The sequence below is a fragment of the Nicotiana attenuata genome, chromosome 8 (assembly GCF_001879085.1).
Source record: "Nicotiana attenuata strain UT chromosome 8, NIATTr2, whole genome shotgun sequence".
Lineage (NCBI taxonomy): Eukaryota > Viridiplantae > Streptophyta > Magnoliopsida > Solanales > Solanaceae > Nicotiana > Nicotiana attenuata.
The window spans coordinates 26,109,644-26,130,867 of record NC_031996.1 but is presented as its reverse complement, the minus strand read 5'-3'; positions in this window follow the sequence as shown (position 1 = coordinate 26,130,867).

Sequence of the window (21,224 nt, the reverse complement as noted above, 5' to 3'; positions counted from 1 at the left end):
TTGCAGCAAATCTCCGGGTAGAGCAACTCAATGAGCTTGATGAGTTCCGGTTTCATGCCTATTCCATCTCGTCCTTGTATAAGGACAAGATGAAGTACTTACATGACAAGTATGCCCGTAGCAAGGAATTCAAGGAAGATGACTTGGTTCTCTTATTCAACTCCCAGTTACGGCTATTTCCGGGAAAGCTCAAGTCAAAATGAAGTGGACCTTTTGAGGTGGTGCTTGTGACTCCATTTGGTGCTCTTGTTTTGAAAAACAAAAATGGTGAAATCTTCAAAGCTAATGGGCACAGAGTGAAGCATTATCTTGGCAAGTTTGATGACAGCCACGTGGTGGCAATGATCCATCTCAAATGATTGATGGTAACCTGTGTCGTGCCACGACGTTAAATCAGGCGCTTCTTGGGAGGCAACCCATGTGTTTTTCTTCTTTTTGATTTTTTCCTAGTGTAGGACTTGTTTTGAACTAACTGGGTGTGATATATGTGTAGGAATGTTTGATGCAGTGCAGGATTAAGCTGGAAAAATTTTGTAACTGTCTGAAGTTGGACCGCTGACAGCGCTCGGTTATCCGCGGTCAGCGGTGTCCTTATCGTGGAGGCGGAAATTGGCGGCGGAAGCGGGATTGAAAAGTCCAAATGAGACTTCTATGAAGTTTCAACCCCGTCCGCGATGCATTCTTCGCGGTCAGCGGTGCCCAACTGCGGCCGCATACCATTTACCGCTCTCAGCGGTAGTTTAAATCAAACAGGTCTTCTGTTCTTTACAAGCGCGGACCACGGTGATTTACCGCGGCCGTGCCAGGTAAGTTTCATGGGCCCCAGGGTATTTACTATAAATATGAGATCAAGAAGCCTTTTAGCCTTTTCGCTCGTTTGACTCTCGAACATAAATTATCACTGTTCATCCACGCCCTAATCTGCAAAACACAAAATTAGAGTTCATTTTCATCACACATTACACATCTGGTAAATTTCACTCCTTCATTATTCTTTAATTTTGTACTTATTTCTCTTTTAATTGTTTGATTTTACTTCTTCTTCCTCTTTTTCTTTTAATTTTAACTTAGGGTTCCTTAGTGTTAATTAAATTAGGCTTAAATAGTTACGGTTGATTAATTAACAACTAGCTAGGGTTAACAATGTAGATGATATTGCTAAAGGCACGAACAATTTGAAACCCTAGGTTGACTCAGGCCGTTTTTGACTTCCGCGGCCGCGGAAATTGGGAGTCTTGATGACCGCGGTCAGTGGTGGCAAATTCCGCTGACAGCGGTCCAACTACCGCGGCCGCGCTTCTTTTCTCGCGGTGAGCGGTGCTTAGGTTCAGAGAAGAAAATAACATGTGTCCACGACCGCGGTTGATTTTCCGCGCTCAGCGGTGCAACCTCCGCGGCGGTACCTATTTTCCGCGCTCAGTGGTGCAATAGATTCAGAGGGCAGGTAGTCTGATCCCTACACATCCGCAGCCGCGCAACATTTTCCGCTGTCAGCAGTCTACAAATTTTTTCAGCACTGTCAATTGTTCAAGTGTTGTTCTTCACTGCTTCTTTTAGCACCAGTACTAACAATCTTCCACTGATTATGTTTGCAGACAATGGTTAAATCTAGAGGTGGCAGTAAGAAACAGAAGAGGAAAGCAGAGTCCTCTCAGGGTAGGGGACGAGGACAAATTAAGTTAACCCCAGCATTACGGAAATCAATTGGGCAAATGAGGAAGAACATTAGAGCTGCAGACAGATCTGCATCCCAGTCTGAGGGGAGTGAGTATGTTCCCTCCATGGAGGCCTTAGAGGGTGACTCGGTGCCCACACATGTACCAGACTTCCCGGGGAGATTGAGACTAATAGACGAGCCTACACCCCCAGCCTCTCCTACTTCTCCTGCTTCTTCTAAGTCATCTGATGGCTCAGCGGAGAGTAGTGAGTCCTCAGCTTCAGCCTCACCTACAGCTTCGCCACCTGGACAGGATCCCATAGATGTAGATGCTGAGGTACCGGATGACGGGAGAGGGAGGGATACCCAAACTGGAGGCTTGGAGAGGACAAGAAACCCAGAGGTGTGGCAACAGAGGTTTGTCAGTGAGCTGGCATATCACAAATTCTAGGAGTGGTGGCCTCAAAAGTCACTCATACATGAGCGCCAGTTTATAGAAAGGGATCTTTTGCCCCACAACCCCAATGTGAAGCAGCACTTTAATGAAAGACTGGCGCGGGACTACTTCACCAACAAGTTACTGGATGCTAATGAACACCTAGTCAAAGAATTCTACGCCAATGCCGCCCATATCAAAAAGGGTACATTTGTGACTAAGGTGTGGAGCCTGAAGGTCAAGTTTGATGGGAAGACTCTGAATGATTATCTCGGATTCAATGATGAAGATGAGTCATTATACTTGGAGAAAGTAGCATTGGATGAGGCAGCCCGCCCGTGGTTGGCATCACTACTGGCTCTCCCGGATACTACTCCATCTTGGTTAGTAGCGGGGGTTCCTATCTTGAGGAACACCCTGAACTTTGAGGCAAAGGGTTGGGAGACCTTTGTGTGCAGCAGACTAGACCCCACTACTCACGACAGTGACATGCCGGTTTCCCGGGCGATTATAGTGGCGGCTATTATGGCGGGATTCCCGATCAATGTCGGGAATATCATGTCTAGGGTGATCACTAGAGTGGTCAACGAGTGTGATATATCTTACCCCTTTCTGAACTTCCTCACCATGTACTTGGAAGATCAGGAGGTGGAGAAAAGGGATTTTGATATCAAGGTGAAGCCTAAAAAGCCATTCTCATGGTACAACCTTCAGGGTCCAGGCAACCCAAAATCAAAAGGCAAAGCAACTACTTCTACTGGCCAGTCTGAAGAGCCAACAGTGGTAGTTACTACTTATCAGCCTCCCACTGCCAAGCCACAACCCCCCGCGGGACCATCTACTTCCACACCTACCTCAGTGCCTTCCTCATCAGCATACCTATTGACTGCTCACAAGCTGAACCAAACACTCTCCAGCATCAACAACTGGATGCAGACACCAACTTCTAAGTTGTCTGTACTATCCAGTTCAGTGGCAGCCCAGTTAGTTCCCGCACAGCCCCAGGTGCCAACTTCAGTGGAGGAGACTCTCAAGGAGCTTCTGGACAACCAGAAGAAGCTCCTGGACAACCAAAAGCTTATCATGGATGCTCTTGCAGTTTAAGGAAATTCAATTAAGAAGTTGATCAAGCAGACAAAGAAGCTGAAAAGGACTCGGGCCTCAAAGGAGTCGGTGAAGCAATTGAGGGGAGAGGTGGAGAAGATGAAGGCAGCTGGCGACTTACCATTGGAGCTTCTATTGGAGGATCCAGCTCCAGCAGCTCAGGCAGAGCATGAGACTGAGGGTGAGCCCAGGAGGAGGAGAGTGATGCCCCAGGTTGATGATGTGGAGATTTAGCTGGAGGAACCTTAGGGAGGTGCCTCAAGCCACCCACAGGACCCCTGCCAGTTGATCCAAGCACCCATCCACAGGACCCCATGCAGACAAAGGACCCATAGGGACTTTTTCTTTCTTTCATTTTCTTTTTGTTTTTTTGTGTAAATAGTAGCTAGTGAGTAATACTGCCTCAAGCAAAGCTTCACTTGGGCCTAACACATTTACCTTTGACCTTATGGTTAAAAATAAATTGATGTGTAAAGGATGGTGATAGTTGTGACCTTGAGACTCTTGTGTTGACTAAACAATCATCAAGTGGTTTCTCGGAACCATTTATGTTGCTAAATCTTAGCTAAGGTTGTTGTAGGCCCTCGACTCTGTCTCTTTAGCAATCCTATAGCTTGCGTGGTGAGGTATTGATTTGCAAGTCCAAGTCCCGTGCCAATAAGTATAGAATTTGCCCTGAATGTTTGTCTAGGCAAAATCATAAGTGTAGCTCGGCTTGAGAAGTGATTATAGGCTCTCATTGATCCCAATTGAGACTTGAAAACATCCATAGCCTACCAATGATGATATCCCTAGTCAACCCCGTTGAGCCATAACCCTTACTCTTTCAATAACCATGATACAAGACTTTATCCGTTCTAAAATGATCCTCTCTTGGCACCCGATCTTTCCTTAGCACAAGGCAAACGCATAAGTTTGGGGGGAGAGACGAGGAATGCAAAAGTGCTAAAAGGTACAAAAAGGAAGAAAAGGGAATAAAAAATAAAGAAAAAGTCAAAAAGTCAAAAAGAAGATAATGAACAATGTAGAAGAAATGAAGGGATTCAATAAAACCAAATTGAAAGGCTTGGAAAGACTAAAAAGGAGAAAAATGATTGGCATGAACAAGAAAGAGTGACAGTGTGTCTCTCTAGCCCCAAAGGAAGAAGTAAATGACTCAAAGAGTCAAGAAAATGTGAGCCAAAATGAAGAAAATGAAGTGCTTAAGGAAAGATTAAACCTTCATAGACCAATATATCCTACCTTGAACCAAAAGCCTTCATTACATTCCCGCAAAAGCCCTATATGATCTTGAGTTGAGTGAGCTTACATTAGTGGTGACTCACATAAGGGGCAAGCTTATGGTACTTAGAGCCGGACTTGTGACCTTCCTTTGAGAGAGATGAGTGTGTTTTCCACAATCCTCGTTCTGAGTGCTACAATCTAAAAGTGAGGTTTGCTTATGGAGAGTTGAAGAGTATGAGTTTGGGTTCCATAGATAGAAAGAGTTTCTTTGATGAGTTGAGTCAACTCTTGATCCTTTTGTGTCGCACTAAAGCCATGGAGCTAAAAAAGTTGTGTATTGTTAATGATGCATTTGAGTTGAGGGTAATTGTTAGTCCCAATTGACGCTAGATGAGGTTACTTAGGACAACTAAAATTTTCCTTTCTTTTATCTTGAGGAAGTGGGAATTACATTGTTTGCTTGAGGACAAGCAAAAGCTTAAGTTTGGGGGAGTTGATAACTAGGGATTCTAGCCTGTTTTATGCTACTTTTTGCTTAGGTTTTGGATTAAAAGTGTGTACAAGTATTCCCGAAAGCTAACTTGTTGTGCTTGTTTGCAGTGTTTGATCAAAAATAGACAAGGAAGTCAAAACCAGCTCAAAAAGGAGTGAAACCTACACAAGTGCAAAGCTGAGTAAAAAGGGCGCTGACAGCGGAAAATCAGACGTGGATGTGGAGGGTCCACCGCTGAGGCGGTCTTGTTTACCTCTCAGTGGTGGAAAAGTTCAGAGAGTGATGTTTTGGGCCCAACATGTCACCACTGCCCGTGGTGAAATTGCGCGGCAGCGGTAGCTTTTGCGCGGCCGCGGTCAAGTTATCGCCCTCAGCGGAAGTCAGAATCAGAGAGCTAGAAGTGGAGCTAAAAGTTGAAGACCGCGGTCCGCGCTGATTTTGCGCGGCTGCGGTAATCATAGCGCTACAGCAGTCCATTCTCCGCTGTCAGCTGAACCTCCGTAGGGGCATTTTTGTCCGAAAAATTTAGCTCTGTATTAATAGTTCTTTTTCAGATTTTTAGGTCATCTGTTGTTTGGTAGAGCACGTGAAAAGTCGTTTTTAGCCTTTTTGAGTAATTTTAGAATATCTTTAACAATTAATCTTAGATTTTAATCTTGTATTTACTTTTTACGGGTTATATTTCATCTAATTCTCTGATTTATTCTTTGATTATGAGTAGCTAGACCCATTAACTAGGGTTGTGGCTCAACCCCAGTGTGGGTATTTAATGGGTCTTCTTTTTGACTAGGCTCTTCTTGAGAAAGAGAGTCCAAGTTTAGGAAATTTAGGCTAACAAGGAATTGGGGTGCATTTAAGAGATTGATAGCCCCAATTAAAGGGTTAAACCTAGAGATAGTAACACCCGACTTGAGCCAACTTTGCTTGCATTGTTTGAACACCCAATTGGGCTTGAGAAAGCCAATTAGGGCAAAGTCACTCAAACTACCGAGAGGTATAGAGTGAGTGGTTACATGCAATGGCTATATCATGATCTCAACTATAACAAATTTGCCTTAAGTTTTATATCCCATTAGATACTCACCTAGGAGAAAGTCACTTCTCTAGTGCCTTTCTACCAATTAAGAAAACCCTTACAAAAGTATCATACTTAGCTTATTTTCCTACTTCATTAGTATTAAAATAGAATAGTGAACAAACAAATAATGATTGGAAGTGCAATCAAGAACATCGCACATTGCTAGATTGGATAGGAACCCAATTCCAAACCTATCTTAGCTCTACGTGGAAATCGATCCCGACCCCTCGGGTAAAAGCTGCATCGACCGCTCTTGCCATTCTATAGTGGTATAGGGTTGGAACCAATCACAAATCCTGATACATCTTGGTGGCACCCGGATGAATGGAATACCGCAAACTGTGGGCCTCTTTAAGGATCAACTTACGAAGCCCGTCCACATTGGGCACACAAATCCGACACTGCATCTTCAACACCCCATCATCTCTGATAGTAACCTACTTGGCACCACCATGCTGCACCGTGTTCAGAAGGACAAGTAAATGGGGGTTGTCATACTGACGCTCACTGATGCGCTCAAACAAAGAAGACCGATAGACCTTGCAAGCTAGAACACGACTGGGCTCCAAAATATCTAACCTTGCAAACTTATTGGCCAAGGCCTGAACATCTGATGCTAGAGATCTCTCACCAACTAGAATATACGCAAGGTTATCCATACTTACAGCCTTTCTACTCAAGGCATCGACAACCACATTGCCCTTCCCGGGATGATACAAAATGGTGATATCATAGTCTTTCAGCAGCTCCAACCACCTCCTATGCCTCAAGTTGAGATCCTTTTGCTTGAACAAATACTGTAGACTCCTATGATCTCTGAACACCTCAAAAGACACGCCTTAGAGGTAATGCCTTCAAATCTTCAGTGCATGAATAATGGATGCCAAATCTATGTCATGAATAGGGTAATTCTTCTCATGAACTTTCAACAGTCGTGGTACATAAGCGATTACCCTACCATCCTGCATCAATACGGCACCGAGCCCGATACACGATGCATCATAATACACTGTGTAGGATCCTGTACCAGTGGGCAACATCAACACTGGCACCATAATCAAAGCAGTCTTGATCTTCTGAAAGTTCAACTCACACTCATCGGACCACCTAAATGGAGCACCCTTCTGGGTCAATCTAGTCAGTAGGGCATCTATGGATGATAACCCCTCCACGAACCGACGATAATAACACGCTAAACCTAGAAAACTCCAAATCTCTATAGCTGAAGTAGGTCTAGGACAGTTCTAAACCGACTCAATCTTCTTAGGATCCACTTTAATGCCCTCAGCCGATACAACATACCACAAAAGGCAACCGAGCCCAACCAAAACTCACACTTTGAAAACTTGGCATATAACTGACTATCTCTCAGAGTCTGAAGTATAATCCGAAGATGCTGCTCATGCTCCTCTTGACTGCGGGAGTAGATCAAGATATCATCAATGAATACTTTCACAAAAATAGGGCTTAAATACCCGATTCATCAAATCCATAAATACTACTGGGGCATTTGTCAACCAAATACACTAGGAACTCATAATGCCCATACCGAGTCTGAAAAGATGTCTTAGGGACATCCGATGCCCTATTCTTCAACTGATGGTAGCCTGACCTCAAATCAATCTTCGAAAACACTTTGGCTCCTTAAAGCTGATCAAATAAGTCATCAATCCTCGGCATTGGGTACTTGTTCTTGATAGTGACTTTGTTTAACTGCCGATAGTCTATACACATCCTCTTCGAAACATCCTTCTTCTTCAAGAAAAACACAAGCGCACCCCAAGGCGAGACGCTAGGTCTAATAAATCCCTTATCAAGCAAATCTTGCAACTACTCCTTCAGTTCCTTTAACTCAGGTAGGGCCATGCGATATGGTGGAATAGAAATGGGTTGAGTGCCCGGAGCCAAGTCAATACAAAAGTCAATATCTCTATTGGGTGGCATCCCCGACAGATCTGTAGGAAACACCTCTAGAAACTCACGCACCACTGGTATCGAATCCATGGAAGGAACCTTCGCACTAGAATCGCAAATATAGGAAAAATAAGCTAAACACCCCTTCTCGACCATACGCTGAGCTTTCACATAAGAAATAACCCTACTGGTAGAACCCTCTCCACTCTAATTGAGGCAACCCCGGCATGTCTAAGGTCACCGTCTTGGCGTGACAGTTCAATATAGCATGATACGACAACAACCAATCCATGCCCAAAATAACATCAAAGTCCACCATATATCAAGAAGTAAAAGATCTACACTAGTCTCAAGACTCCTAATAGTAATCACACATGAGCGATAGACACGATATACAACAATAGAATCTCCCACAGGCGTGGACACATACATAGGAGCACTCAACGAATAACCAGGCACAACCAGATATGAAGCAAAACAGGATGACAAGTAGGAATAAGTAGAGCCCGGATCTAATAGAACTGAAGCATCTATACGGCAAACTAGAATAATACCTATGATGACGACGTCAAATGATTCGACCTCAGGTCTAATTGGGAATGCATAAAAACGAGGCTGAGCCCCACCACTTTGACCTCCGCCCCTCGGTAGCCTGTAACTGGCATGTCTCAATCTCTAACGGCTTGATCTCCACCTCTAATGGGCTGACCTCTACCTTTGGCAGCCTGACCCCTGTCTCTAGCTGGCTAAGCGAGTGGTGAAGCAACCAGTGCCGGAACCATGACACGAGAACCCTGCTGGTGCATGACGTCCTGTGATCCGGGGCAAAATCTAGAAAGGTGCCTTGAATCTCCACAAGTATAATAAGACCTCGGGTGCTGTGACTATTGACCCTGGAACTAGCCTTGTCGACCTGGATAACCACTCTGATAACTCCGGATTGGAGGTGCGCTAATAGGAGCTGATGGTGTACTGTAGGCTAGCTGCTCAGGATGAGACACATAAGGAACACGACTACCCAAAACACCATGTGATGCATGAAGCATTGACTGAAATGGTCTGGGAGGATGGTCTCTACCAAAAGTACCCCTACCTCTAGACAAGGCACCATTGAAGCCACCAAAATAACGAGCCCTCTTATCAAACACCGACCCCCTCTCCTGACCATGAATCATCTCGATCCGTCTAGCAATCTCTACGACCCTCTAAAAAAAAATATCGTCTGATAGTGAAAGTGAGCCCATCAATGAATCTCCTCACTCTCTCCCTCTCAGTAGGGAGCAAGATAAAGGCGTGGCGAGCTAGGTCCACAAATCGAGTCTCATACTGGGTAACAGTCATGCTACCCTAATGAAGACGCTCAAAATGCGTGCGATAATCCTCCCTCAGAGTGAAAAGAATGAACTTATCTAGAAATAGTTATGAAAAGGGGTCAGGTAAGTGAAGGTGATACAGCTGGTCTAGTCAACACATATTCTCTCCACCATCTCATGGCAGAACCGATCATCTGGAACACTACAAAATTAACCACATTGGTCTCAACAATACCCATGTTACGTAACACCTCGTGGCAACGGTCCAAGTAATCATGTAGGCCCTCAAAAGGTACACCGCTGAAATGAACAGGAAAGAGCTTGGTAAACTTATCCAGCCTCAACAAGGCCTCAGAAGAAATAGAGGGCCTATCCTCATCCTGTGCCGCAACAAATGGCTGAACCACCCCAACTGGCTGGGCTGCTGGAGACTAATATAGGGAGCCACCTGCTCTGGGGTGTGATTAGTGGGAGTCTGTGTTCCTCCCCCAGCCCGAGAGATAGTTGGTGCCATTGGAAATGCACCAGTCTGGGCCACACTCTCCATAAGGCCTACCAAGCTGACTAGAGTGTCCTGAAACACTAGAGCTGCTATGAATCCCTCCCGGATCTGAGGTGGTTCGACGGGTGCGGTTTGAGCTAAGACCTTCTCTTTATGATCAATCTCAGGCCTACTGCGGGTGTTGCTGCTCAAGCTCTAGGTTGAGATCTCCCTCTGCCTCGGCCTCTAGCTCGACCTCGGCCTCGGCCTCTGCCCCTGGTAGTAGATGCCATAGGGTTGCTCTTGATTTTGTCTGGCTGCAGATACAGTGCGTGTTCTCGCCATCTACGAGAGAACAAGAGTAAAATGGTTGAATCATCAATGGTAGCATAAAATCGCATGATAGAGAAGGAAAGAAGTGAAATTTTTTCTAAAACTCTATAGCCTCTAGAAGATAAGTACAAACGTCTCCGTCTAGACTCTACTAAGATTGCTCATGACTTGTGAGACCTAGGCAACCTAGTGCTCTGATACCAATATGTCACAATCCAGAATCCCAACCTCGGGGGCGTGATGGCGCCTAACATCCACTTGCTAGGCAAGTCGACGTGAGATAATTAAAAGCCAACTTTAGCAGTCCAATGATGATTTACAATGAGAAATAGAAACCCAATCTAACACAGTAAAGTCATTGATAATAGCTACTTCTAGAAATCTGGAGTCACGAGTATACGAGCAACTAGAAGTCCACAAACAGAGTTTGAAATAAATACAACTGTTTCAAAGGAAATTAACAATAAAGGTGGGAAAAAGGAAGGGGACTTCAAGTTCTGCGGATGCCAGTAGATCTACTTCAAGTCTCCGTGTGCAGTGATCCAAGCTGACGTACCTTACGCACCGCGGGGATTAATACCAGTATCTACACAAGAAGTGCAAAAGTGTAGTATGAGTATAACCGACCCAATGTACTTCGTAAGTGTCGAGCCTAACCTGGATGAGGTAGTGACGAGACTATAACAGGACACCTACGTAAATAAACATGTACAACTATATATAAAGCAACAATAATAATAGAGAATGTAACGTACAAACTGGGAGGGGACATGCAAGAAGTAACAACTGCGACAGGTATAGAAATCACGAAGTAACCAAGTAAATCACCAACCAATAAATCAGTTAAACCAATAATATGAAAATTGCACGACATCACCCTTCGTGCTTTTACTCTCATCCTTACCATGTAATAATGAATAAATGAGAAAATTGGCACGACATCACCCTTCGTGCTTTTAGTCACTTCCTCACCATGTAATAATGAATAAACGAGAATAATTGCATGGCATCACCCTTCATGCTTTTACTCTCTTCCTCACCATGTAATAATGAATAAATGAAATAAATGATGCGTCATCACCTTTCATGCTTTTACTCTCTTCCTCATCATGTAATTATGAATAAATGAGATAAATGGCATGGCATCACCCCCCCCCCCACAGTGCTTTTACTCTCTTCCTCACCAAGTAATAATAATAATAATAATATAAATGCAATGGCACGACATCATCCTTCATGCTTTTACTCTCTCCCTCACCATCTATTGATAATAACATGAATTCGAGTAATAAATAATGCGGAGGATGTATTTAACGTCAAATATGATGCCAAGGTACCAAACTTCAACTTCCAAAAATATTTGCTAATTATAAAAGGGAAATAAAAAAGAATAATCAAAGAAATAAGAATCTAACTTAAACATGGATTTCATAGTTAACAATGCAATAAAATACAAGGAAACAAGTTCCACTCGCATGCTTTAACCAATAGCAACTCATAAGTACTCGTCACCTCACATAACGTTGTTACCGCTCATAAAACACATATAAAATAGACTAACAAGTCTTAATCCCTCAAATCAAGGTTAACCACGACACATAACTCGTTCCGCAATCAAATTAAAGCTCAACCGGGATATTTTCTATAAAATTCGCCTTCAAACCAATCGAATCTAACCAAATATAGTTCAAACAATTCAAAATAAGCTTTAGAAACTACCCACGAGTCAAAAATATTCTATCTTCAATGATTTTGAAAAAAGACAACAAAAGTCAACCCTCGGCTTGTTTTGTCAAAACCCGATTTGGAAGAAAATTCATTTACCTATTTGCCCCTGAGCCTGATTATGTGATTTATTTTAAAATTCGATCCCAATTCGAGGTCTAAATCTCAATTTTACAAAAATTTCTAATTATACCCAAATCTCTAATTTCTACCATGGAAATCCTAGATTTGATGTTAAACTCTAAGATACATTAATGGAATAAGATTAGAAAGAGATTAGAATCACTTACACAAAGTTTGTAGATGAAAATCCCTCTTCAAAATCGCCTCCTACTGAGCCTAGGGTTCCAAAACATGAAAATGAGGTTTAAAATCCCGTCCCTCATCTTTATGTCCAGTCGTAGTTGGTTCGAAAATGCGAATATTGGATCTTCGCAAAAGCGGTCAAATGATTGCAACTGTGGTCTCTGCTGATCCCAGGCCACCTTCGCAATTATGAACGAAGTGTTCGCCAATGCGACCATAACAGACAAGGCCAGATATCGCAAATGCGACTTTCAATCTCACATTTGCGAGGCCTGCAAAACCAGTTCACACCAGCAACACCAAAACTCTCTCAAACATTCTGAAATGCATTTTGAGTATTTTGTATATTATTTCTTATGTGAGTTAATTACATATTTATAAACATATAATATGCTCATTACATATTATCATGTGTAGGAGCAAATTTGGATGGAAGTTGGCAAGAATTAGATGATTTGATGAAAAAAGATAGAGTTGCAAGAGCTGGAAGTGTGCCACAATTGGTGTATTGATTGAAAGTAGGCGCGAAATGTCTTAGAAAATAAATTATAAAAGTGAAGTTAAGAGGTTGGCACTGGACCTGGCACGCGAAATAACAAAGACAAAAAAGAAATAACTGGGAGAGTGCTAGAAGTCGCGCGTTGCACCAACTCTAGCACGCGACTCAGCATGTCCTTTTCGAATTAGGAGAGTTCAAGGACGCCCCACATCAATCCTAATTGATATAAATAAATCATAAAACTCTTTTTGAAGGAGGAGACACTACTTTAGGGTAGGACAACACCCAAGGAAGCGAGAACACGTTAGGAGCAAGGAGGAAGATTCAACCGCGAGTTTTCCCCCTTGTTCTTCCTACTTTTTATTGTTGGTTATGAATTTGAGTATTGTGTTTTTACATACTTTTACGAATAGCTAATTTATTATCTAGAGTTTTGATGGAACCTCTTGGAGGATGAATTCTTGTTATGTTTTAGTATAATTTAACCTTTGGTTTTATCTACTTGTTCAACTACGTGCTTATTTCAGTTGATTGAAAGGCCATCGATTGACTGTGCCTATTTATTATGTATTTCTTGAGAAAGAGTGAATATTTAGTTTGTTGTTGAATGACGTCACTCCCAAGGTATATATGAGAGATCAATATGGCAGGTTTAAAAGCGGGATTAGAGATAATGAAGCTTTGACGTGATCATAGTGAGCAGTAAGATTGTGCTAGCTAGCATAGTTCGGGAGAATATGTCTAATAAATTATTGTAGTTGCTCGGGAGAGAATTACGACACCGGAAGTGCTCACGATCAGTAAAGAATAATTAGGCAAAATTACAGGAGACGTAGCGGGAAGGATTCCGACAATTGAGGAAATCATAACTCTAGACCTCCTTAATCTTGTCTCTAACCCTTAGTATCTTTAGTTGTTAATTTTACTGCTTTTAATAGTTTCTAGTTAATTAATTTAAAATAAAAATTGCAATCTTTATAATTTAGGAATTTTTTGAACTTGTCTTCTTAGTGATAGTGAACAGTTGTAGCTAAACCTTAGTTCTCTATGGGATTCGACTCCGGAATTTTAGACCGCATTATATTTGCAGCGACTGCTTATCCTTTGTAGGACTAGAGTTGGGGTGATCAAATTTTGATTTTGGATTGCCTTGGACGGCCCTCCACCCTACTTAGGTCATATAAATACATCCTAAAATTACTTTGGAAGGAGAGAAGACTTGAGGGAGGCAAGAACACATTAGGAGCAAGGAGGAGAAAGATTCAACTTCACGTTTTTTCCTCTACCTTCCTCTATTTCCATTATTGGTTATGAATTCTAGTATTATATTTTTGCATACTATTATGAATAGCTAATTTGATCACGCCCAACTCTAGTCCTAACAAGGATAAGCGGTCGCTGCAAATATAATCCGGTCTAAAAATCCAGAGTCGAATCCCACAGAAAACTAAGGTTTAGCTACAACTGTTCACCATCACCAAGAAGACAAGCTCGAACAATTCCTAACTTATGGATATTAAGATTCTTATGTCTAACTAATTAACGGACAAATTAAAATAGTAAATTAACAACTAAAGATACTAAGGGTTAGAGGCAAGATTAAGAGATCTAGAATTATGATTTTCTCAATTGTCGGAATCCTTCCTGCTACGTCTCCTATAATTTTGCCTAATTATTCTCTACTGATCGTGAGCACTTCACGTGTTGTAATTCTCTCCCGAGCAACTACCACAATTTACTAGACATATTCTCCCGAACTACGCTAGCTGGCACAATCTTACCGCTCACTATGATCACATCAAAACTTCTTTATCTCTAATCCCGCTTTTAAACCCGCGTATTGATCTCTCATATACCTTGGGAGTGTCATTATTCAACAACAATATAATATGCACTGTTTCTCAAGCAATACATAATAAATAAGTACAGTCAATCGATGGCTATTCAATCAACTGAAATAAGCACGTAGTTGAACAAGTAGATAAAACCAAAGGTTAAATTATATTAAAACATAACAAGAATTCATCCTCCAAGAGGTTCCACCAAAACTCTAGATAATATATTAGCTATTCATAAAAGTATGTGAAAACACAATACTCAAATTCATAACCAACAATAAAAAGTAGGAAGAAGAAGGGGAAAAACTCGTGGTTGAATTCCTCCTTGCTCCTAAAGTGTTCTCGCCTCCTTGGGTGTTGTCTTACCCTAAAGTAGTCTCCTCTTTCAAAAAGAGTTTTATGATGTATTTTTATCAATTAGGGTTGATGTGGGGCGTCCTTGAACTCTCCTAATTCGAAAAGGACATGCTGAGTCGCGTGCTAGAGTTGGTGCAACACGCAACTTTTCGCACACTCCCAGCTATTTGTTCTATTGTCTTTGTTCTTTCGCGTGCCAGGTTCAGTGCCAACCTCCATACTTTGCTGTTTTTTAATTTATTTTCTAAGCCATTTCGTGTCTACTTTCACGCAATGCACCAATTGTGGCACGCTTCCAGCTCTTGCAACTCTATCTTTTTTCATCAAATCATCTAATTCTTGCCAACTTCCATCCAAATTTGCTCCTACACATGATAAATATGTAATGAGCATATTATATGTTTATAAATATGTAATTAACTCACATAAGAAATAATATACAAAATACTCAAAAACATGCATTTTTCATTATTTATCATTACCCAACACTTAAATCTTGCTCGTCCTCGAGCAACTTAAAATTAAGCACATGGAAAGTAACCCAATTCCAAAACATACTCAAACATCATAGCAATGATAATGATTTATATCAACGCTTAGTACCCAGCATAAGTGATATTGACATCTTTCCTCATTTTTAGATCAATGCCAAGACTATTTAAAATATTTGTGTGGCTCTTCTAACATCCTAGCCTCAAAAATTGACTCTAATATATTCCATACTATGACTTGCTTCTTGTGCCAATTCAAAAACCAAGGACTTTACCAATCATTAGCAAATCATGTGCCCTCACCCACAAATCGAAGAGAGTAATCAGTCCGCACACTAAAATATGAATTCAAGTATAATTTAAGGACTCACAGAATGAAAGAATTCACTCACTCTCGCAAAGAAACTCATGTGCCCCCAAAGCTCGTACCATAGGCTTGCCCGTAATTTAAGTCTCTACCAATTTAAGCTCGCAAAGTGTAGGATCAATTAGGTCTTCATGGGTTGTAATGTAGGCTAAGGGACGGGTAGGATAGATATGGATAATAGTGACTAACCCTCCTAAGCACTTTTAATACAATACACTTTAATTTTTAAGCACATCCTCTTCATGATCACTCAACATATCACTACGAAACCGTACATAACACAACCCGTTGACGTTAAGCACATCTACATAAGCATTAGCACATATCAAAGTGAATTGGAGGGATTATTTTTTTGCTTTTATTTTTCCTTCAAAATCTTTCAACACCCTCCATAAATTAGTATTTCCAGCTGGTGGTTCTCTCAATACACACATGCACCTTTTGGCCTTTCTATCGTTCCACTAAAAAACTACCCAATCTCTTTTCCTTCTCTTCTAGCGACTTAAGTGCTTTCGGACGTAAAGGTTCAACAAGATTTAATTAAGAACAAAAGGGATTTGTCTTGTAATGTGGGTACCAAAGAAAATATTTACAGGCTCAAATGGGCTAACAAAGGATAATTTTTATCACTGGTAGGCAAATAGACTGAAGGATCAATCAAAGAAACGCCTATATCATTTCCTAAACTCACAAGACTTAAATATTTCGCTTAGACTCACACACGGGGCAAGTTCTAGACTAACAAGGGATGGCACAGGGTACAACCAAAATCTCACCTAACACAATGTACAAGACTTACTCAGGATGGCTCAGACCCCACTCTCAAGTTAAAGCAACTAGCACAGTCATCATATAACCCAAACACTAGGAAGTAACAACAAGAGTCAATAGACGAGCCCAAGGGTCAAAAGAAACACATATACTCTCAAGGCATATAGTCACAATCTTACCGCTCACTATGATCACGTCAAAACTTCGTTATCTCTAATCCAGCTTTTAAAGCTGCGGTATTGATCTCTCATATACTTTGGGAGTGACGTTATTCAACAACAACTTAAATATGCACTCTTTCTCAAGAAATACATAATAAATAGGCACAGTTAATCGATGACCATTCAATCAACTGAAATAAGCACGTAGTTGAACAAGTAGACAAAATCAAAAGTTAAATTATATTAAAACATAACAAGAATTCATCCTCCAAGAGGTTCCACCAAAAATCTAGATAATAAATAGCTATTCATAAAAGTATGTGAAAACACAATACTCAAATTCATACCCAACAATAAAAAGTAGGAAGAAGAAGGGGAAAACTCGTGGTTGAATCTTCCTCCTTGCTCCTAACGTGTTTTCGCCTCTTTGGGTGTTGTCTTACCCTAAAGTAGTGTCTCCTCCTTCACAAAGAGTTTTATGATGCATTTATATCAATTAGGGTTGATGTGGGGCGTCCTTGAACTCCCCTAATTCGAAAAGGACATGCTGAGTCGCGTGCTAGAGTTGGTGCAACGTGCGACTCTATCACGCTCCCAGTTATTTTTTTTTAATTTTTTTTGTCTTTGTTCTTTCGCGTGCCAGGTCCAGTGCCAACCTCCGTACTTCGTTGTTTTTTATTTATTTTTTAAGCCATTTCGCGCCTACTTTCACGCAATCACCAATTGTGGCACGCTCCCAGATCTTGCCTCTCTACTTTTTTTTTTTTGCATCAAATCATCCAATTATTGCCAACTTCCATCCAAATTCATTCCAACACACAAGAAACACATAATGAGTATATTTCACTTCAAAAACCATGTAAACTCTCGCGACTCACACAAAAATTAATATGCAAATATACTAAAAAATATGCACTTTTCATCATTTATCAACTCTACAAGGCTAAAAATGATCAAACTCATTTCGAAACTCACCCGATCCCCCAGGCTCCAATCCGAACATCCATATAAGTAATAATATCATACAAACTCGCTCGCAAGTTCAAATCATCAAAATAATATTTAAAATCAAGAATCGATCATTAAAACTCAAGCTTTCAAAGTTCAAAACTCCATTTTCTAACTTTTCACATAAAGTGCCGAAACGGCCTCGGGTCACCCGGGGCCCCAACCAAACATGCATAAAAGTTCAAAATCATCATACAAACCTACCGGAATCGTCAAAACACATCCAAGGTCGTTTACCAGAAACGTTGATTGTGGTCATCTCTAGCCACGTTTAAAGTTAAAAATCACATTTTCTTCAAATATTCACATTTAAACTTTTCGAAAATCAGCACGGACCATGCATGCAAGTCATAAATCATCAAATAGAGCTATAAAAGGTCTAAAAATACAAAAAGGAAAGCTAGTACTCAAAATGACTTACCGGAACATTATTATTCTTTAAATTTATTTTGTTCTGCTTGTTGTTAGTCCCTACAAGAAAATAGATGAAAGGAAATTGAATTTAAGCAAACTTTTCTAGATAGATAGGCGTACCGGAAAATAGAATTGAGCGTGCGCAAAAGTGGCAGCTGAACAAAAAATTGCAAAAATATGATTTTTTTGCGCTAATTTTTAATTTTTGACCTTTTGCTTGTCATATGGAAAGAATTTCAAAGTTAAAAATTAAATGTATTGTGCACGGAACAAGTGAGGAACAACACTTGTTAAATTTCAGTCCATAAGCCAAACAAAGATAAAAATTCTAGACTATTCACTCTAAGGGCTATCTGTGTACGTTACGCGTGGATGAAAGGATGAGTGAGAAGTCCAAATTCGTTTCATTAAATTTAAATATGTCAGTCTGCACATTTGTCAAAAATGGGGACAAAATTAAAATACTAGCCCCAAACTATCCCCTTTGTGTAAATCACCTATCTCAAGGACGCTATCAAACTTCAAAAAGAAAAGAAAATAAAAATGCATCTGATCGATTTGTGTTCGGTATGAGGAAATAGTTTTTTTGGATAATATAAGTTATTCTTTGAAAAATATTTTTGGTGCTCGATTGATAGTAATATTAGCAATCGACTAGTGTTTAGATAAACAATTTTAGTAGTAAAATTGAAAATAATTTCGAAATGTTGGTTGGAGCAGTAGCTTGAAGTTAAGAGTTGCATAGTTCGTTAGGAAAATGACTTTCGCTCATAAGTAAAGAAGGTCATTGTTGTCACACCCCCTTTTTACCTCTAAAAAAAATATGTATTATGTTATGAATTGTAGGGTTAAAAGAGTTTTCCATTTGAAGTGACAAATTTTGAGTAGGGATTATTTTATTTACGGAGTCGCCACTTGGAATTGATTTTTTGGTGTTCCAAGTCACCTTTTATTTGAATCCCTATTCAAGGGAAGATTTGACTCTTTTATATCGGTCCGCGAAACAAAGTTCGGGTAAGGAATTCTGTTGACCGGGAAGAAGGTGTAAGGCATTCCCCGAGTCCCGTGGTTCTAGCACGGTCGCTTTATTGACTTAAAACTTGGTTTGGATTAATTTTGGACAAACTGTGATTTATATGATTTTCATGTTTTACCTATCCGCTTTTATTTATTGATTATTAGAATTATAAAAAAGGGATTTAGATAATTTACTTCGTCATAACCACGCTACGCGAGCGAATGCGTGATCGAATAACAAAATTAATTAACTTATCATAATTGCGTCTCGCAAGCGAATCCACAATTACGACAATCAACTATTAGTAGTACTTTGAGAAATTACTACATTTGAGAAAATTGATTCTTGAAGATTATTAGAAAAAGTTAACTATTGCGCCGCGCAAGCGAATCCGCAATTTTAACAAAAATTAACTGAAACTAACAGGTATGATATGAGATTATTAAATTAATTGATTACATGTTAAATATCACGCTACGCAAGTGAGTTCGTGAATGAAAAAGTTAGAACGCAACTATGCTTAGCGTTAAATTTATCTTTAAAATAATACTAGTTAAGTTATTTATTTAAACAATAAATAAAAATACTGATTTTATTAAAATCATTTTACTAAACTAAAATGTAAGAACTAATTGAAATTATTTTAAGAGAATGCACTAGCGTATTCTATTTACTTTGTCAACATTAGGCTTGCCAAAATTATTCTTTATTAGGCCTAAAATGTAGTGGACCTTACATGACCAAAAAAAAATCTTATTAAAGTTGCCAATGATATAAGGTACAAATGCATATGGAAGCATGATTAACGGGAAAACTTAATCCACATTACCTAGACTATCATGGAAAAGTCAAGTAAGAATAACACTATCTAAACCCTCATACCTTCAGAGAGAGATGATCTTTAAATTGATAGAATGGTTTTCTAACAAATGTGGACTTAACAAGTACTAGAATATCATTTTTTGAGCTTCACTAAAATTAGAATCAAATTTAGCTTAAAAAATAGAGCTTAAACATGAATTCTAAATCTCATACATCACATGTAAAAATAAGGACCCAACTACATACAGAAAATTATTACTTCATTACCAACCTACAACCAAACATAAAAGATTTCGCAATTCTAACATTTATTTTCAACAACCAAGAGATACAATAAGAGGCATAAGACAACCAAGAGATAGAATAAGAGGCAAAAGAAACTAAAATGATTTCAAGCAATCAAGTCTTCCTCATTCCATTCATATCATGAAAACTACATTACAATGTTAAGAAGAGTACCTAGGCTGCAGAAACGGCTAAGGAGGCAACATGGATGAACTTTGTTATTCACTATCCAATGAGCGCAACAAGAGTGTCGAAAATTACAGCGAACAAATAGTAGCAATTTGGAGCAGACAGCAGCAAACTCGTAACAAACAGAAACCCAGAAACTTGAAACCAAAGACAAAGATAGAAGTTGTTTCTATACAACTTCCTCCAAACTAACAAGACCTTAAAAGGAAACTATCTGGAAAAATCTTTAGTATTTTGCAAGCTCCAACAGCTTTCTGTTTTCCCCCCTTTTTTCTGATGTTCTCCCCCTTTTTTGTGTGTTCCAGATCCTCCTTAAGTGAGGAAAGACCTCTTCATTTATAGGAAAGGAAAGGGATTGAATTATTTCATTCAATCTGTCCAAAGGACGAATTTCCCACCTAAAATCTGTCCCAACTATTCAAAGGACAGATTTTTGGTCAAAAATCTGCCCAAAAGATAATTTTTTCACCAACTATGAACAGTGCTAGGAGCAGTGTACTCCAAACAGCCTTTTAACAGTAAAGAGTAGCAAAATAAGTACACCCTACACTCAACAAACATTCAGATTTATCATGATTGAAATTCAAACTAACACACTCATACTCAAACCAACTATGAATAGGCAAAGCTAGGGTATGACTTCAATTGCAATTGAACTAAGTATCCAAACGAACTAAAATGAATCTAATCGATAAATGAGAACTAACAGTGGGCAATTGAAATAAGAAAACACTGCCCAAAAAAACTTAATTGAGCATTGGTAAACTATCGAACAACGAGTAAAATCAACTAACTAAGTGAACGATTCAACTAACGCTAACAACTAAGATAAACAAAGATAACTAATCAATAACTAACTTGAAACTCTAATTAGAGTGATTGATCAAAATAGAAATCAAAGGTGCAAACTAAATGTATCACTATCAAAAATCAGAAATTA